The sequence below is a fragment of the Carcharodon carcharias genome, chromosome 19 (genome assembly GCF_017639515.1).
Source record: "Carcharodon carcharias isolate sCarCar2 chromosome 19, sCarCar2.pri, whole genome shotgun sequence".
NCBI classification, from domain to species: domain Eukaryota; kingdom Metazoa; phylum Chordata; class Chondrichthyes; order Lamniformes; family Lamnidae; genus Carcharodon; species Carcharodon carcharias.
Window position 1 is genome coordinate 11809799 of NC_054485.1, and position 21184 is coordinate 11830982.

At 43.0% G+C, this 21184-nt stretch overlaps 1 protein-coding gene across 7 annotated transcripts in view; it reads left to right on the top strand.

Annotated features, from left to right (window-relative positions):
- ptprub (protein tyrosine phosphatase receptor type Ub) overlaps positions 1–21184 on the top strand; it is an 818938-nt gene that overhangs the window by 175572 nt on the left and 622182 nt on the right. The window contains exon 2 of one of the 7 annotated variants that reach the window (XM_041212611.1): positions 13121–13262. The exons of the other annotated variants lie outside the window; for them this stretch is intronic. The gene's annotated coding sequence lies outside the window, so the exon portion shown is untranslated. The remainder of the gene's footprint in view (positions 1–13120; positions 13263–21184) is intronic. 7 annotated transcript variants of the gene reach the window in all.

A 21184-nucleotide genomic window follows, 5' to 3' on the forward strand; every position in this document is an offset into this window, starting at 1 on the left:
TGCCACACCTTTGGTGACTGCTTTCAGCTATCTAGGCCATAAGCTCTGAAATTTCCACCCTAAACTTCTCCATCTTTCTTTCTTGCTTTCAAGATACTGCTTAAAACTTCTTTAGTCTAGTGTTTGATCACCTGTCCTAAAAAAAAAGTCATTCTAATGCCTCCTTCTTTAGCTTGGTGTAAATTTTTATCTGATTTAAGCTTTTTAAAAATTCTTTCATGGGATGTGGACGTCACTGGCAAGGCCAGCATTTGTTGCCCACCCCTAATTTCCCTTTAAATGAGTTGCCTACTAAGGCATCTCAGAGGGCAGTTAAGAGCCAATCACATTGCTGTGGGTCTGGAGACACATGTAGGCCAGACCAGGTAAGGATGGCAAGTTTTCTTCTCTAAAGGACATTAGTGAACAAGATTGATTTTTAATGACAATCAGTGATAGTTTCATGGTCACCATTACTGAGACTAGCCTTATATTCCAGATTTTAATATTTGATTTTAAATTCCACCAGCTGCCATTTGAACTCATATCCCCAGAGCATTAGCCCAGGCCTCTGGAATACTAGACTCGAAACGTCAACTCTTTTCTTCTCCGCCGATGCTGCCAGACCTGCTGAGTTTTTCCAGGTAATTCTGTTTTTGCTCTGGAATACTAGTCCAGTGACATTAGCACTATGCCACCATCTGCCCTCAAATAATCTGTGTAGCACCTTGGGACTTTTTACTATGTTAGAGATGCTATGTTAATGCAAGTTTTTGTAGAACCATAGAAAAGTTACAGCACAGAAAGAGGCCATTCAGCCCATCATATCTTCTCCAGCCAAAAGAGAAAAAAAAAAGTAGCTGCCCATTTTAATCCCACCTTCCAGCACCTGGTCCGTAGCCTTGTAGGTTACAGCACTTTAGGTGCAGATCCAGGTGCCTTTTAAATGAGCTGAAGGTTTCTGTCTCCATCACCAAACCAGGCAATGAATTCCAAACACCCGCCATCCTCTGGGTGAAGAGGTTTTTCCTCACGCCCCCTCTAATCCTTCTGCCAAACACCTTAAATCTGTCTGACTTTGCCTGCTATGTGAATTTGTTGCTTGGAAACTGCTGAATTCCTATGTCCAAATTGGCACTGAGATTGATGAAAATCCATCTATATAGTATGCAGCCATACTGACCTCAGAGCTGAACCGGTTATCTTGTTGGTGTAAATCAGAGCTGGGCCCATCATTATGCTACTTGATATTTGAGTATTCCTTTGGCTGGCAATTTTTGTGTCTTTTATGCTTGCTCTAATCCCAAACCTTCCTACCTACACTTGCTCTCATAGCCACTGTCCCTCTTATACGACATGAAAATTGGGTGCTACCTACTACTTGCTGTAACCTACAAGGCTACGGACCAGGTGCTGGAAGGTGGGATTAAAATGGGCAGCTACTACCACTATGGTGCTAACAGTCCTTGTACAGGGCCATTGTGTGTTGTCTGGAATGTTAGCATTCTGCATTGCCCACAACTGTTTTGTTCTTAAAATGTTGGCGTATAATGTGGGAAACTGGGAAATCGTCCATTTTGACAGGAAGAATAAAAGAGAAGCATATTATCTAAATGGTGAAAGACTGCAGAGCTCTGAGATGCAGAGGGATCTGGGTGTCTTCATGCATGAATGCAGGTACAGGAAGTAATTAGGCTAGAATGCAGATACAGGAAGTAATTAGGAAAGCTAATGGAATGTTATCATTTATTGTGAGGGGATTTGAATACAAAAGTAGGGAGTTGTCAGGAAGGTATAATATTTCTCATAATGTTATTGGAATTTATTGTAAAAAAGAGTGATAGAGTATTTGTGTCTGTGTGAGACTTAATTGAATTAGTCTGGGTGCTTTGATGTAAGAAGAGAAGTTAGGTTTGAAAGGTTAATTAGGTAAACTGGGGAAGTTTAAAAGCATAGGTGTCAAGGGAACATATGCATTTTTTAATAAATCAGACTAGATTATTTTCAAAAGAGGGAGTGAAATGTGCCACCTAGCCAGGTGAAGTTTAGAAAGGGTGTGTTTATTTTTCCCAAAGATTACTGGTAAAATTTAGTGCTATGAGAGGTTTTTGCTATCAGGAAGATTAAGTCCAAAGATATAGTGAAACAATGGATATTTGCATTCAATGGGGAAAATATGTGTAAAGGAGTGAAGGTTGAGTGAGATGGTAGGCATTTTAAGATCTTACAAATGTGAAAAAGCCTTCAGCATCTATCCCTCAACCTTCTGTCTTCAAAGGACTGGAGTTAAGAAAACTCACCCTGAGCAAGTTGAATTCAAGGTATCATGTTTCTTTGACTGGGTCTTTTAAAATCTATATGTCTTATTGTTGCTTTAACAAAAGTGTAACAGTGAGTTAGATTGATTAGGGGATTTAGAAGTTATCATAGTAATTCGTAGATCTATGAATGTATTTAAAATAATTTCTCTTATTAATAAATGTTTAATCTAGTTTTGTAAAAACCTGTAAGACTTGGTGGTCTTAATACTGCTGAATTCAAGGCATGCATCTCGAAATTTATACAAATTGAAAATTAGTTGTGACATTTGTTTCAAGTTTCCCTTTGGGATTTGAACAGCTCAGCATTTACCATCTGCACTGTCATAACAGGAGATTATGCTTCAGTTATACAGAGCACTAGTGAGACCACATGTGGAGTACTATGTACGGTATTGGTCACCTTATTTAAGGAAGGATGTAAATGTGTTGGAAGCAGTTCAGAGAAAGTTTACCAGATTAATGCCTGGAATGGACGGGTTGGCTTATGAGGAAAGGTTGGACAGACTAGGCTTCTATCCACTGGAGTTTAGAAGAGTAAGAGGCAACTTGATTGAAACATATAAGATCCTGAGGGGTCTTGACAGCGTGGATATGGAGAGGATGTTTCCTCTAGTGGGAAAATCTAGAACTAGGGTCACTGTTTCAAAATAAGCGGTTGCCCATTTAAAATGGAGATGAGGCGAAATTTTTTCCCTGAGGGTTGTAAGTCTTTGGAATTCTTCCTGAAGATGCGGTGGAAGCGAAGTCTGAATATTTTTAAGGCAAAGGTGGATAGATTCTTAGTAAGCAAGGGGGTGATAGGTTACTGGCAATAGGCGGAATGCAGATTTGAATTTACCATCAGATCAGCCGTGATCTTGTTGAATAATGACCGAATGGTCTACTCTTGCTCCTTGTTCGTATGTTGCATTTTCCTATACTTGCTAGGAAATCTGAAAGTATGCTATTAGATAAGACTTTGAGTAACCACAGATAGTGCTGGAAGTCTGATGGTAAATTTACTGACAATGCTGTCAGAGAAGTCTGGCGCATATATCAAATAGTTTTGGTATGTCACTGTGTGACTTTGAGCAGGCTGGAATTAATGGATCACAATACCAAACCTAAGAGTAATTTCGTGACCTATGGGCAGGATCTTCTGGTCGGCGAGCGTGGGATGATGTCAGGTGGAACTCCCGACACCTCGCGTCATTTCCATTTTCAGGTCGATGGGGGTGCAGCCGAGTCAACTGTGTGCCTGCCAACCTGTCAATGGCCTATTGAGGCCATTGAAAAACTAATTAAGGTCATTAAGGTTGGAGGGCAGGCCAGGAGCCCTGGCGGGCTTCGGAAAATGCTTGAAACCTCATCCACGGGCAGGATGAGGCTTCATGAGGGTATTTAAATTTTTATCAAATCTTTCAATAAAAGTTATGGACATGTCCCAACTCATGTGACAGTATCACATGAGGGGACATGCCAGGGAAATTTTTTTATCATTTGTATTAATTCCGAGCCGATCTCCCTGAGGCAGCACTTAGCCTCAGGGAGATCTGTGCGCTCTTTTGCGCGCATGCGTGAAAGAGCACACACCTGATTGAGGGAATCCCCCACCCCGCCAGCACAGGGAACACATAGCGCTTCTGAGCGAACATCATGCTGGGCGGGCCTTAATTGGCCTGCCCACATAAAATGGCAGCGCGCCCCCAATCGGGGGCACCGATTGGAGGCGCATCCGCCCGCGCCCACTCCCGCACTTCCCCCCCCCAACGGGGGGAAAGTTTTTCCCTATGAATTTCTTTAGCTGTGGAAATGAAAGCCCAAGCAGAGGTGCTCACAGTCAAGTGACTGTGCAGATTATTTGAGGTATTGTAGGCTTAGGGATCTCTGTTGTATTCAGTTTCTTCTTGGAGTTTAAGTTGCTTTTATACTAGTGGATTTAGTGGAGACTGCAACACTGGCAGTCACTATACATGCGTTGCCAGTAACTGCAAAGAAAAGTCGCCAAATTCACTTCAAATTGACTATCTGCAAGGTCTAGTTTTTAGAAAATGTAAGCCATCAGCCTTAGCCAATCTGGAAAGTTCATTTTGGGATTGCTGCCAACTAACTGCAAAAGACTTGAGTACATGGGAGCTTGAAAAGGCTACAGGCGGACATTGCAGCTAATAGTACAGTACAAATGTTCCTCTCTGTGAAAGCTTCATTTCTCCCCTTCAATATATGTCTGACCTCTGGAGGCAGCCTCAACTTCAGTGGGGGGTACTATAATTGAGGGAGGGTTAATGCCTTAAGGCAGCACAGAGATTCACCTCGTGCAGGAGTTATCCCACAAACTGCCAGGAACAGTGGAAACACCAGTAGCAAAATACATTTCTGACCACATTCACAGCAGGGGGAGGCTGTGACCTTGAGATGAAAATGCAGGTAGTTTATGTGTGCAGTTGAGACTTCAGGGTGTAAACTAGCCAGGATACTGTGGGTGGGTGGTGGTCATACACCTTATTACATAGAAAATGGCCATTCAGCCCAACAGGTCTATGCTGATTTTTATGCTCCACACGAGCCTCCTTCCATCTTACTTCATCTTGCGCTATCAGCATAATATTCTATTCCTTTCTCCCTTGTGTGTTTATCTAGTTCCCCCTTAAACAGATCTATGCTGTTCACCTCAGCTACTCCTTGTGGTAGCAAAATTCCACATTCTAGCCACTCTCTGTGGATAAAGATGTTTGTTTGTCCTGAATTCCCAGTTGGATTTATTAGTGATGATCTTAGATTTATGTTTCCTAGTTCTGGTCCCCCCTGCAAGTAGGATCACCTTCAACAAATCTAGCCAATCAAATCCTTTCATAATATTAAAGGCCTCTCTCTAATGAAAAACATTTCAAATGGACCATACCACATGATGAATATGAAATATCACCACATATTCTCTTAATTGTTTATCTACTTGTGAAACAAATGCACAGAAATGAGATTCAACAACAGACCTCCAAAGACTCCTTTGTAGTTGGATCCTTTAAAGGGTTCCATTCTGTGCTTTCTGTTTTACCCAGCCCTGGGAACCAGGAAGCATAAGGATTTATTTGTTGAAAGTAATTTCCTTCAGTCTGCATTGTTTTTAAGAAGTCCCTTCATAGATTCGGACATGCAGTTTGGTTGGAGATTTGAGTCTTAGGCTCCCTTTAGCTTTAGTTAAATTAAAATTGTGCCTTTGTGGTGTGTTTAAACATCTGCGTGGTACAGCAAATCAAAAGTTGCATTGCAGGCTGATGACCACCCATTCCAACATCGTAGCTGGCAGTTGATTGCCAATAGCTTCAGTAGATTAGGGGTAGGATTGCCAACTTTCGACTGTGGAGTGGTCATCACAAGGCACCTACCTCCTACTCCCTTGCCAAATAATCTCTTCAGCAGCAAAATGTTCAAAACTGAAGCTATAGATGAAATTTTTAAGGATCACAGGCACTGCTGGCTCAGTGGGGCCGCATATTTACTTAAGATAACTATAATTTGATTTTTGATGTAAGAGCAGGAGACATTCTAATAGTTCAGAGGTCATGGCAGTGTGAAAATCAAGTTGGGTGATTGTGTTTGGATGGGATAGTCTGTTAGTGACTGACCGTCAGAGTCCCTCAAAATCTGGGGAACTGCTCTCCACCTGCAGGAGAAAAGCAGTGAAAGGGAAAAAGAACACCCTTTCACAAGCTAACAATAGAAACTTTACAGTAATTTTAAATTTGAATCCTCTGCTTCCTCTCACCTACCTTTGCATTTAGGCAAGAAAAATATCAGATGTTATCTGATTCCAGCAAGTGAATTGAGCTATCTAAACAATGTTTTTGAAGAGGCAATTTAAGTTAATTGGCTGCTATTTGCTGACAACTGGCTGTCACATTTGAGCTCTACGGAAGATAAATTTAAAAATGGTCTGACATATGTAAACAGAACCATCAATTACATATCATAACTTTGGCACTACATTTCTACCAGCTTTTTTAAAAATTGAGGGCTATAGTTAGGTGAAGTCTCATTACAATAACTCTAAGTCTGTCAGCATTCCTGGCCCCACTAACTATCTCTAGCCACATTGGAACCATTATCTATGACATCTTTGGTTATCTGGCCTTCCATGCAGCTCTACCTGTTCCCCACCCCTTTAAACCAGCTTATATTTCACCTCTTTTCTGTTTTTCCTTAGTTCTGTTGAAGAATCATACGGACTCGAAACGTTAACTGTGTTCCTCTCCGCAGATGCTGTCAGACCTGCTGAGTTTTTCCAGGTATTTTTGTTTTTGTTCTGGAACCATTGTCTCTCCTTCATCAGTAAAACTTCCCCAAGAAGCTTGGCTTTCTCATTTTTACAAGACATGGTTCCTCTCAACAACTCAAATATTTGAGTACTCATCAGCCTGTAACTCTATACAAGGCCTAAGCCTTGGAATGCTGGTATCCTAAGTGGAGATGTTACAATTTCATTATTTGTGGGATCTTGCTGTGCAAATTGGCTGCTGTGTTCCCTACATTACAATAGTTATTACACTTCAGAAGCACTTAATTGATTTGTAGAATACTTTAGGATGTCCTGTGGTCATGAAAGGTGCCATGTAAATGCTAATCTTTCCTTCTTCAGCACCTCTCCCATAATCTTGGACAAGATAAGCTAAATAAAAGTAATGAGAAAAATAATGCAGGATCAGATGGTTTCCATCCTAGGGTTTTAAAGGAAATAGGTAAGAATACAAGTCAAGTATCCTTTATCTGAAACCCTGGGTGCCGATTGTGTTTCGGATGTCTGATCATTTTGGTTTTCGGATGCATCATGTGAACTTACATTACAGTAGCCTAAGTCTAGGTTAGCTATAGTCTAAACTAAACAAAATGGCCAGAAAAGTAAGATTATTACTAAATAATAAATACAGGGTACCTGTAATAGGTTTCTTTTTGACATGTTCACCAAAAAAATCGCAAGGTAAACAGTGTTGACAAACAACTAGACTTCCCGCACGAAAGGTCGATGAGGTTCGAAATAAGCGTGGATTTTGGATATGTTCAGTTTTCAGATTTACGGATAAAGGATACTCAACCTGTGTTGCATATGTCTTAATATAATCTTGCAAAGTTCTCTTGATTTGGAAAGTGTTTCTTTTAGTTTGGAAAATTTTGCATTTTACTTGGCTGTTTAAGAAAGGTGAAAGAGTGGAACCAACGAATTATAGACCAGTTAGCCTAACATCTATTGTCAGGAAATTACTGGAGTCAGTAATTAAGGATGCAGCAACTGAATGGCTTGAAAATTTTCAGGTGCTCAGAGAGCTCCAGTATGGATTTGTAGAAGGTGGATCATGCTTGACAAACCAGATGAATTGTTTTGAGGAGGTGAGTAAATTTCTGGAAAGGGGAAATGCCTGTTGATGGACTTCCAGAAGACATTTGATAAATTTCTAACAATTTGGGGATAAAAAGCCACATATCTAAGTTTTCTGATGACAGAAAAATAGGCAGCATTGTAAGCAGTGTGAATGATAAGTATAAAATTACCAAGGGATATTAATAGATTAAGCAAATGGGTAAAACTGGCAAATAGATTTCAATGAAACAAATGTGAGATCATCCACTTTGGATCTAAAAAAGACAGAACAGAGTACTTTCTAAGTGGTAAAAAGCTAAGAAACAGGGCAGATCCAAAGAAACTGAGGGGACCCCTGTACATTAAAATGCCCTGGACAGATACAGAAAATAATCAGAAAAACAAATGAAATGCTGGCCTTTATATCCAAAGCACTAGGAAACAAGGGGGCAGAAGCTTCAGCTGTACTTAAGCTGTATAAAGCTCCATTTAGACCACAGCTGGACTACTGCAGGCTGTCTGGGCACCATACCTTAGGTATGACCCTGCAGGGAGTGCAGCGTAGATTGACCAGAATGATTCCTGAACTCCAAGCTTTAAATTGTGAGATTTCATACACCTGGGTTGTATTCCCTAGAATTTAGAAGGTTAAAGGGTGATTTGGTTGAACTTTCAAGATATTAAGGAACTGAAAGGGTAGATTAGGAAAAATTACTTCTGCTATTTGGGGACTCCAGGGGCAAGTGCATAGTTAAAAATTAGAGCCAGATTTTTCAGATGTAAAGTCAGGAAAAACTTAACAAATAAGGTGGTTGATATTTGGAACGTTCTTCTGCAAAGGGAAATTAATGCTAGATCAATTGTTAGTTGTTGAATGCATTCAGAAAAAGCATAAAAACCATCAGATGCAGGACAAATTGGTTCTTGAACTTGTTTGTACCCTTCTGTATGAGAACTTTTAACAGAAATTTGATGAACGGAAGATGATATGCACTCAAGGTGGGACTTACTGCATTGGAATAGTTTTTAATACATTTAATACATGGACTGAAGCAATCCATGTCCGAATGCAGCTGAAAAAGCCTGGACAATATCCAGGTTTGGGCTGACAAGTGGCAAATAACATTCATGCCACACGAGTGCCGGACAATGACCTTCTCCAACAAGAGAGATTCTAAACATTGCCCCTTGACATTCAATGGCATTACCATCGCTGAATTCCCCACAATCAACATCCTAGCGTTACCATTGACCAGAAACTGAATTGGACTAGCCATATAAATACTGTGCCTACAAGAGCAGGTCAGAGGCTAGGAATCCTGCGTTGAGTAACTCACCTCTTGACTCCCCAAAGCCTGTCCAGCATCTACAAGGCACAAGTCAGGAGTGTGATGGAATACTCTCCACTTGCCTGGATGAGTGCAGCACCAACAACACTCCAGAAGCTTGACACGATGCAGGACAAAGCAGCCCACTTGATTGGCATGCCATCCACAAACATTCACTCCCTCTACCACCAACACACAGTGGCAGCAGTGTGTACCATTTACAAGGTGCACTGCAAGAACTCACCAAGGCTTTTTAGACAGCACCTTCCAAACCAACTGCCGTAACCATCTGTAAGGATAAGAGCAATAGATACATGGGAACACCACCTGGAAGTTCCCTTCCAAGCCACACACTATCCTGACTTGTCATTCATTATATCACCATTCCCTCACTGTTGCTGGATCAAAGTCCTGGAGCTCCCTTCCTAACAGCACTGTGGGTGTTCCTTTACCACATGGACTGCAGTGGTTCAAGAAGGCAGCTCACCACCGCCTTCTCAAGGGCATTTAGGAATGGGCAATAAATGCTGGCCTATCCAGCATCCCATGAATGAATATAAAAAAATTAAGTTTGACCTCTGTGATAGGGTAATTTTCTTTCTTTTATTGTTATTATTTATATGTAATTTTTTAATGAACAAGAAATATACCCAAAATGAATTCTTATACGTGGAATTGAATTTTATTTTAAATTGTTAATTTGATAAACTTAGTTAACTGAAGTTATTAAGGAACATGGGCAAATAAGAGTTTATAAAGTTAGGCTGTAGATCAGCCATGATCCCACTGAATGGCAGACAAGGCTCAAGGGGCTAAATGGCCTCCTCCTGTTCCTACTTTCCTTTATTAGATGGGTGATTTCTCTCCCACTTGTGGCTTTCAACCTTTCTCTCCGTCACAGTCTTATATATCCTTCTGTGTATTAGTGCTCCTGTGAGCATTCACCTTCTGAAAATACCGTTCTACACTTTATCCCCCCACTGACTTACTAGAGACTCATTCTGTAACATCTTATGTTGCATTTCATTGAAGCCCTGGATGATATGGATTAACTCAATGCAATATTTTTAAATATTAGGAGGAAATGGGACAGAACTCTCACCTAAGTGACTTGTCTCCTTAAAAAGAAAACAGATATATACCCTCAGAATATCAAGTGTGAAATATAGTGCAAACTGTTAGAGCTTGGTCTGAGTTATGTGGGCCGTCTGAATCTGCTAATATCACTCTCCTGAATCTAAGCTATCATTATGTTTGCACAAATTAGATTCTATTTAATAGATTCTGCAAGTTTCTAATGGCTCAAAGGGTTATCTTGTGCTGCGGACTTTAAATTATTCACAGACTAATTTGTCCGGTCTTGTACTTTGTTAAGTAATTAAATGTAATTTGTACTCATTAATGGGCCTAAGGTCGCTGCTGAATGTATACTCCTGGCCTCCTCCCCCTTCTAGCCCCCCCCCTTCCTCCTCAGAGAAGGTGCCTCCAGTGGAGAGTTCAACTCCCATTCCCAGGCTAGGGGAAGGCTTCCTGAAACCTGCAGGCCCAAAAACGATTCTTCACTGCAGAGTGCTGACCTGAAGGTTGTGAGTCCAGTCCAAGCAGCTGGTACGTGTTTTGAAGTATTGCAGCTCACACAGGCAAGCATCAGTAACTTTGCAAATTAAATATTTGACAGAGCATACTCGTGACCCCACTGAGCCCTCTTCTCCCGCCCGTGGATGAGCGTTATACAAATGTCTCCTACCCGCCTACCCACTGGGCCCATGCGACAACCTGAAGATCGCACGGGCGCCAAAAAATCGCTGTCAATTTGCGCCTCTAGGGCCTTAAGTGGCCTGTTAGTTAATGGTGGGAGGCGCACATTGGATATCATCGTGCGCCTGCCCAACGAAATATTGTGATGGCATGCAGTGACATCGGGATGCTCGCCCGACATCACCGCGTGCCATTTTACGTGTCACCAACGGGAAAATTCTGCCCTATGTGTTAGGGAGGAAATGCAGCTTGCTATCTAAGAATTGAAATTTGTCCAGTCCGTTCCATTTAGAGATGGCAAAAGAAATCTTAATGGAGAAGAAAAGGTGAAAGGAATTTCCAAAATGTATCAGTTTGGATTGGCTTTGAATGTATTATTGAGCATGCTGTACAGAGACTCATTATTGATGGAAGTATGTTACAAAGGAGATGAGGTGAAGGACATGGTGAATGGTCGATGCCGCTGGAACCTGGGGGCTGAACTGACATTAATCAGTCACTTGCCCTGTTTATCTAATGTCCAAATGGTTTGCTTTTCTAATTACCTGAATTTTGTTAAGTGAAGGACATGTGTGGCACAAGATTGCATTCATTTGTATGTAATATTAATAGCAAAAAACTAAAGCAATGCAAATTCCCAGTGAATGTCTGTGTCCGGCAGTTCCCCATGGGCTAGGTAAAGGGTGGTGGGGGGAAATTAAAAAATCTTCCAGTTTTCCTGCTGTGCACGACTGTATGGTGTTCCCTTTTGGAATGTGGATGTTGGGTTAAGTTGTATGGTATGATCATCCATAAGGGTGATGGTCTCCATGGTTGAATTGCCTCACTGGCCCAGCTTTTTTTTTATTCATTCGGTGGGTGTTGCTGGCTCAGCCAGCATCTATTGCCCATCCCTAATTGCTCTTGAGAAAGTGGTGGTGAGCTGCCTTCTCGAACCGCTGCAGTCCATGTGGTGTAGGTACACCCACAGTGCAGTTGGGGAGGATGGTCCAGGATTTTGACGCAGCAACAGTGAAGGAATGACGATATATTTCCAAGTCAGGATGGTGTGTGGCTTGGAGGGGAACTTCCAGGTGGTGGTGTTCCCATGTGTCTGCTGCCCTTGTCTTTCTAAATGGTAGTGGTCGTGAGTTTGGAAGGTGCTGTTGAAGGAACCTTGGTGAGTTGCTGCATTGCATCTTGTAGATGGCACACACTGCTGCCACTGTGCCTCAGTGGTGGAGGGAGTGAATGTTTGTGGATGGGGTGCCAATCAAGCGGGCAGCTTTAACCTGGATAGTGTCAAGCTTCTTGAGTATTGTTGGACCTGCACTCATCCAGGCAAGTGGAGAGTATTCCATTATACTCCTGACTTGTGCCTTGTAGATGGTGGACAGGCTTTGGGGTGTCAGGTGTGTTACTCGCCACAGGATTCCTAGCCTCTGACCTGCTCTTGTAGCCACAGTATTTATATGGCTACTAAAGTTCAGTTTCTGGTCAATGGTAACCCCCAGGATGTTTACAGCTTGTTTGTAACAAAAAATAAATGGGCTGTCAGATGAATTGGATACTGGATGGCTCTCAGTACCTGTGAGTGTGAGTACCTGTAAGAGAGCTCTTGAGATCAGGTGTGAGTAGAATTGGATTTAAATATGATGCCTTCCATATCCCAGTATCTTGCTGACATTCATCATTTCGGGTCACTGGTGAAGAATCTCTATTTTGCTAAAATGTCAGTTCAGCGTTCTGAATCCATATTAAGTACAAAAAGAAAATACTGCAGATGCTGGAAATCTGAAACAAAAATAAATGCTGGAAATATTCAGCAGATCAGGCAGTGTCAGTAGAAAGAAACAGAGTCAAAGTTTCAAGTCGAGATAACTTTTCATCTCTCCTCAAATGCTTCCTAAACTGCTGAGTAGTTCCAGCATTTTTTACTCTTGTTCCAGATTAAGTACACTCCAGCCACAACCATTATCTTAGCTTTTTTTTAAAGAAAAAGCTACATTGTAAATGTGGAACATGCATCATAGGACCATATGACAGCCTGACAAGAATGTGTTTAGGAATGTGAGAAGTTGGGGTTGAGGTGTGTTTAGCAGCTAGTATCCTTTTGACTCTGAGTGCTTTTAAATTTATCAACAAATTCCTCAGTTGTTAAGCCAAAGAACAAAAAAAAAATTCAATAACTACCTACCATCCATTTCATCATTGTGTGAGCTTACAAAAAAATCTCCAAAAGGATTTCCTGCATAAAATGGAATAATGCAGTGAAAAGGTCAGCAATCTTTGTTGCCTGCAGGCTCCACTCCCTCTTCCACCCATTTACCAGTGGGACATGACATGACACAAGCTGGATTGAAATCACTCCAGGTTTTAAACGGGCTAAGTGCTGGAATCAAAAATTTGCTTTTGTTTTCCAGTTTCAATACCATTTCAAACAAAAAGGATTTGACACATGCAGTCATTTCAGCACACAACTTCCGGCTGGAGCAATGCTGAACAGTAACAATTAGAGATGTTTGATGAATACCAGCGCAAGTCAACACATGTGAGGCTTGAGAGGTTTGTTTTTTTCTTGGCCAACACCTGCTTCAACTCTGTTTTCTTTTAGACTTCAAAAAGATCTTGTTGGTGTTTATTATGAATGAAAGTCTTTAAATTACAGAATTGTAATTGTGGTGAATAACAGTTACACTCCATGAATTTGACCTCTGATGCCTGTATCCCTAATTCGCAGTCAGTCCTGTCCACACATCACCCCTGTGCTGAGACCTACATTTGCTCTTAGTAGGGCAATGCCTCAATTTTAAAATTCTCATCCTTGCTTTCAGATCCCTCCACAGTTTCACCATTCTCTATTGCCATATCATTCCCCAACTCTAGAATCCTCCGAGTTATCTGTGCTGCTTCAATTCTGAATTCCTGTGCTAACCTATTTCAATTACTCCACCATTGGCAGCTGTGTTTTCAACTGCCTGAGTCCTAGCTCTGGAAATCCCTCCCTAATTCTCTCTAAGTCTCATCCTTTAAAACCCACATAACACTGACCAAGCTTTTGGTTGTCTGATGTCTCCTTATGTGGTTCAATGTCAAATTTTGTTTGATAATGCTCCTGTGAAGTGCCTTAGGGTGTTTTACCACATTAAAGGTGCTCTAAAAATGCAGGTTGTTGTTGTTGCAATCACTCTTCATTAGCATCGTTAGAGATTTTACAACCCAACATAAATTACCTGGTTCTGGGATGGCTTAATGTTGTGCATGTTTGGAAAGTTTCTGTTCTATATGGACTTGAGTGACCTCAACTGTGTGGTTACCAACCTTCCAGGATTGTCCTGGAGTTTCCAGGAGTTAAACATTCATCTCCTCAACACCCCTGTGAACAAGCCGAGGAAAAATCAAAGGAAGCATTAAAAACATTGTATGTTATTTTGATTCTATTTGAACACTTCGAAGAGTGTACCTGAAAGGAAGATTTACACATAAATAAAAACAGAAAATGCTGGAAATGCTCAGCAGGTCTGACAGTATCTGTGGAGAGGGAAAGAAAGTTAATGGCCAGGATTTTTACCTTGCCGGGTGGGTGCGGTGGACGGGCCCGGGAGTAGTCGCGAAGACGACCGCTGCCCTGCAATCGGACCATGACATCGATTTCACGCTGGCTGGCCAATTAATGGCCAACTAGTGTGAAACACACGCTGCATTGCTCAGTGCTGCCAGGGCGAGGGCGGGAGGAGCACAAGCACTGAAGTGTGTGCTTACACAGTGAGCACAGAGTTGCCTCAGGGAGCGGAAGATTTTTAATAATAAAAATAAAGAATTAAAAAATAAGGAAAACATGTCCCCTCATGTGACATGAGCAGGGACATGTTAGGAATGAGTTTTAAAAGTTTTTTTAACCACTGGTTGAAACCTCATCCACGGGTGGGATTAGGTTTTGCCAAAAATGCAAAGGTCGCTTGGCCCATTTGCCTGCCCACCAGCTGAACGGTTGGATGGGCAGCGAAAAATTAGAATTGCTTAATTGATTAAGGGCTTTACTAGGCCTCTTAATTGTCAATGGGCATGCTGCCACCTCTTGCACGCGCCCGCCAAGCGAAATATCGCAAGAGTGTGCGATAACATTGGCACGCTTGCCCGATGTCATCACACACTATTTTACTCTCGTTCAGGTCGGGCACACGCCCACCTGACGAGGGAAAAATTCAGCCCAATGTGATCTTATTGAATGGTGGAGCTCAAGGGGCTGGATGGCCTATTTCTCCTTTTTCTTATCTTATGATCTTATGCTCCAGGTCGATAACCTGATCAACCTGCAACATTAACTCTGCTTCCCTCTTCACAGATGGTGGACCTGCTGAGTATTTTCAGGATTAATTGTTTTAATTTTAGATTTTCAGCATCTACAGTATTTTGCTTTTGTATTTGTGAAGGAAGACTACCTCACTGTCTCAGGGAAGGATGTAGCAAATTGGAGAGAGTGAAAAATACTTTAAAATGTGTCTCATAGATTTTCAGACATTAATCAGCAGTGGAAAAATATACAAACTGAAAAATCTATGCTTGCTTTGGGTATTTCAGAACAATTGCTTTTGTGATGTTCCCACAGGATGCAGAAAATTCTAATAGATTTTCTTCCTGATTAGAAGTAATCTCAGACCACCAGTGAATTAATATGGTCTACTGCCAACTGCCAAGTCCAACCTACTACCCAAGTGGCTCATCTGATGCATTCAAGGTTTAGAACTTATAATGTAACCCCTTTATCTCATCTTCCTGAACTAACCATCTCCTCCGCTTTACAGTCGTTCTGAATAGGCAATGAAAACATTATAAATGTGGAACACCGTAATGTTTAGTGTTAAAGAGCAGTACATGGACTTGGCTTCTTCTAATGATGTAACATTCACTGACACCTAATGACAGATAGGCCTGTTAAACAGTGCTAGATATCCCATTCTCTTTCAAGGGGCATTATTGCTTAATGGAGCCCTAGAGGAAATGCTCATGAAACACACTGATAACTTGCAGACTATTCTATACTATTCCACATAACGCTGTAGATCAATGTGAAATAGTCAATAAGGCAAAATTCGATGCTTGTTCACTCTCTTTTCAGGGTGATTTAATTGAGGAGTTTAAGATGGTTAAAGCAGCTGAGGAAATAGGGTGATAGAGAGAAACTATCATGTTGGGGAGTGCAGAGGAAGGGATCATTGCCTGAAAATTAATGTGAATCACCTTGGAATAAATTATATAAGAGCCTTATCAAGCAAAATTTGACACTGAGTCATATAATGTAATATTAGGATGGATGACCAAAGCTTGGTCAAAGAGATAGGCATTAAGGAGCATCTTAAAGGAGGAGATAGAGATGGAGAGGCTGAGAGTTTAGGGAGGGGATTCCAGTGTGTAGGGCCTCGGTAGCTGAAAGCATGGCTGCCATTAATAGTGGAGCGATTAAAATTGGGGATGCGTAAAAGGCCAGAATTAGAGAAGCACAAATATCTCAGAGGATTGCTGGGGGGTGGGGTAGCTCCCCAGAAGGAGCCAACACCACCATCAGAGGAGATGCTGCAAAGAAATCAAAAATAAAAATGAAAACCTGTAAGAAAGAATAGCAAAAAGGAAATGTTACAATGCTCCTTTTAGAATAATTTGTACTTTGTTCTTGTAAATCCCTTTAATGTGTATATGTGTCTGTAGATGTACAGTGAATTTGTATAAATTAAATTCCTGCAGATTCCTTGGTACAGTTGGCTGTGCCTGTGTTTAAGTAATCTAATTAGCTTTGAACCAGCAGGTCCCATTGAATGAGATCAACAAAAGAAGATTGAGCTGTCATCCATCGGCCAAATTGACTATACGGCATTTAATTGGAACTAGTTAGCAATTTTTGTTTGGTTGTCTTTCAGGCTAAGAGACTGCTTTTTCCTAGATGACCTTGAAAGCCCAGGGCAAGTCTAGGTAGTAGATCTATAAGAGATTAGTCGCAGTTCTCTAGACTTCAGCATATTTCTATCATAAATCATTAAGGTCTCTGTAATATCTTGTTGGATGTCATTAAAAGAGGAAAAATCCAGTGCTCAGTTATGGTGATTACCTTAAACAAAAACAAAAATACCTGGAAAAACTCAGCAGGTCTGACAGCATCTGTGGAGAGGAATACAGTTGACGTTTCGAATCTTTATGACCTTCATCTGAACTAAGGAAATAGAGAAATGAGGTGAAATATAAGCTGGTTAGGGGGTGTGGGACAGGTAGAGCTCGATAGGGGGCCAGTGATAGGTGGAGGCAAAGAAGAGATGGCCAAAGATGTCATAGACAAATGGACAAAGGGGTGTTGACGGCGATGATATTAGCTAAGGAATGTGCTAATGGGGACATTAAGGGTAGAAAGCAGGACAAGCAAGTGACAGTATATCTCTAAGAGTTTTCAATGATGTTGTAGAAATGAAAGGATTAAATAGCTCTAATTTATTGAATCAAGAAGTTCTGAAACTCAAGTAGAAATTTGTGCAGAGTTAGCTCTTTTAGAAGAATTGATTGAGGCAAATCTGTCCGCTAATTTTGTCCTTTAAGCAGATAAATTATTCACTACGATTGTTTTGGGATCCCAAAGCACTTTGAATTGTCGTCTTCACTATTTTAGTGGAGTTTCATGACATTATTCCTGGATTCTTTGGAATATCAATGAAAATAACATCAATAAGTTACAATTCCAGATAATTTTTTTTTAGTTTGACAAATGGTTTCAAAGCACAAACCCAAGGCTTCCTGATGGTTCATGACGTTTCTGCCTATGAGTGGCTGAGTTTTATAGACCATGAGTGCCTAAGATTCAGTTCTTGGTCTATATTGAATTTGCTTAGGTCAACTTGGGCACCAGCAGGAGAATGATAATTGGTCTCAGTCCCTCTAAGTTAGGGAGGGAAATCTTTTAGAGTCCCTGCTGTGCCTATAATAGGGTTACCAACCCTCCAATGTTCTCCTGGAATTAAAGCTTTAATCTCCAGAAAACTTTTGTCAGCAACCCGGTGGGGTGGCTGAGGGGTGGGGGTGGGGGAATAAAGGGAGGGAGGCACGGGTGGGTGGGTTTGGAGGTGTTCTGGGGAGGGGGTGAATCATAGAGCATTATAATAATTGTTAATCTTCTTTTAATAGTTTTATTTACCGTTATAAAATAGCAAACTTAGGAAAAAGGCATTGGGAAGAATTTTCTGCATGTCACGCGGGTCGGGCGGCCCGGTCGGGAGCGGGCGCAGAGCTGATCACCACCCGCGGTTGGCTCTGCACTGCCATTTTACGCGAGCAGGCCAATTAAGGCCCGCCCAGCGTGAATCACAGCTCCCGAGGACAGCGGGAGGGGGTGAGCAGTGGCAGGACTCCAATGACCGCCAGGTCCAATGGCGACCCGGCAGCCTGTTTAAGGACTATGCAGGCAGCCTTCCAAAGGCTGGCAATGATGGCGACCAGAAGGCTTCCCGAGACCACTGTTGGAGAGCAGGCCAGGCAATAGGGCAAGTCGGTGGGGCACTCTGCCCCTCGATTCTCGGTTGAGTGCCTTGCTGCCCTCCTTGAGGAAGCGGCAGCACCATGTGAAATCATCGTGCTGAGGGACAGGAGGAGGAACCCCCCACCCCCCATGACGAAACATGCCTGGGAGGAGGTGGCAGAAAGGGTCAGCGCACATGATGTGATGCGACACACCTGGGTTCAGTGCCTCAAGCGCTTCAACGACCTGTTGCAATTGGGAAGGGTGAGTACCGTGCTGGCATGAGTCACTTAGTATAGCAGTTAGGTTGGTCCCCCTGGCCACCGCCACCCCCACCCCCCAAACTCTGAATGTAGTTACTGCATTGAATCATTCACGGTGTGTGGTCTTCGATGGGTGGGCCAGCATTTATTGCCCATGCCTAGTTGACCCTGAGAGGGTGGCTCTGAGCTGGCTTCAAAAGCCACTGCATATGGTACACTTACAGTCACAGTACTGTTTTGGGGGCGAACTCAAGGAGCTGTGCCTAGGCGCAGTGCATTTCAAAGTCAGGATGCTGACTGACTGGGAGGGGAACTTCCAGGTGGCGGGGCACCCATCCATCTGCTGCCCTTGGTGTTCTACGTGATAGTGCTTCCTTGCTTTGAAAGGTGATACAGTGTGGATGGCAAATGTGATGGAGGCAGAATCTGGGCAAAGGGATCAGCCCTGGTTGCTTGGAGTGAGTGTACGGTGGCTCCAGGGTCATGATTCACATGAGCTCAGGGTGATTCCTTACTTCTGCAGGTGTACGGGAAGCCATGATGTTATGAGTGACTTGTTTGTCATTCAGCTTTATTGACAAGGCACATTGTTAATGTTCCTAACCAGGCAGATGTTGCTCTCAGGTATCGAGTATGGAGCCTGCAGCCCTGGCACATGATGGGGTGGTGAGCTAGCTGAAGGTTCGTTGGATTAATGTCTCCTGGGTGTCCCTTCCTCTCTGGAGGCTGACTGGGTCAGCCTCTATCCCCTCAGCGTCTCTTGAGTGTGCTTGTCCTTGGACTCACTATTGGACTCATCGTGTGCAGCCAGAGCATCTGCGATCCATCTTCTTCCTCCACTGCATCCCACCTTTTCAACACCAGATTGCTGGCGCAGCATGCAACCACTATCAGTGACACATGATCTGGGGGTATTGCAGTGTGCCCCCTGAATGGTCCAGGCCGTGGAAGCGCATCTTGAGAAGACCGATGGTTCTCTTTTCCTCAGCCCTTGTGGAGGCATGGCTCCTATTGTACCGCTGCTCAGCTTCTGTTCTTGGATGGTGGAGAGGTGTCATGAGCCACCTTTTGAGGGGATAGCCTTTGTCAACCAGCAGCCATCCATCCAGCCAGGCTGGAGCACTGAAGAGCCTCAGCACCTGGGAGTGTCTGAGGATGTATGATCATGGGAACTGCCTGGGTACCTTGCACAGACTTGCAGAATCTGCATCCTATGGTCACACATTATCTGCATCTTCATGGAGTGGAAACCCTTCCTGTTGACAAAGGCACCCGGCTCGCTGCTGGTGCTTTGAAGGCCACATTTGTGCAGCAGATTGCACCCTGGACATGGGGAAAGCCAGCAATCGCTGCAAAGCTTCTGGGTCACCAGGCTGGCCTCATCCCAGCGGTAGTGAATGAAAGTCAATGCACACCTGAACAGAGCGTCTATCAGCTGCTTGACACAACTGTGGACAGTTGACTGGGAGAATCCGCAAAGATCATCCACCGACCCCTAGACAGAGCCAGAGGCACAGAAGTTGAGGGCAGCCGTGACCTTCAACACCACTGGCATGGAGTGCCCACCCACACAGTTGGCGCTGATCTCAGGACCTATCATCTGACAAATGGAGGTCACTGTCTCTCTTGAGAGACGGAGCATCCTTTGGCACTGCACCTCAGACATATTGAGGTAGCTGCTTCGCTGCCAGTAAATACTGGTAGCAGGATAGTGCTGCCTTCTGCAGCCCTTTCTGCCTTGCATTTCCTGTTGGCCCTGTGACCCTTGTGCCTGTGCCTGTCCTCCCAAAGGTGGCTCCCCTGGAGGCTGAATATGGACTCCTGGCCTCCTCCCCCTTCTGGCCCTCTCTTCCTCCTCAGAGGAGGTGCCTCCAGTGGACAGCACAGCTCCCATTCCCTGGGTAAGGGAAGACTGCCTGAAGCCAGCAAAGCCCCAAGAATGATGTTTACTCCAGAGTCCTGACATGAAGCCTATTATTCCTTTACAAGCAACTCTGAAGAGATTTGAAGTTCACCTGTTCACATAAGCAAGTAGCAGTAAGTTTAAAAAGTTAATGTCTAATGAATACCACTTCCAAGCCCACTCACCCCTCTTCCCCTGCCCGTGGATGAGATTTTAAAAATGTGGCCCTACCCACCTACCTGTTGCGCCCGTGTGATGCTCTGAAGATCGCACGGGCTCTGAAAAATCTCAGTCTATTAATGTCTCACGGGCCTTAAGTGGCCCTTTAATTAATGGTAGGCATGCATCGGAGCTCATAGAGCGCCCGCCTATTGAAATATCACAATAGCGTGCAGTGATGTCAGGATGCACGCCCGACGTGACCGCACATTATTTTACACGTCAGCGTGTCAGGCCTGTCCCCGCATGCCAATATCAAAATTCTGGCCACTAAGAATTACTCAATCAATAACATATGAGTCTTGCTGAAAAAAGAGACATGTCAAAGCCTCAGTGTGCTAAGAATGACGTTAACAACCAATTTAAGATTGTCAGTCAAGCTCACAGTCTGGCACATTTCTGTGTACTGGAAGCAACATATATTAATATGCAGGACCCTGTTCTTTGCAGACAAAAGGAACATGTACACACATTGCACCTGTTTCAGCTAAACAAAGTAGGTGACAGCCATTCACTGACTCATTCCTCAGGGCAATGTCTTGACCAATCAGGGTCAAGCTGCCTGGTTTAAATTTCAAACAATTCTAGCAGTTAACTGTCAGTCACC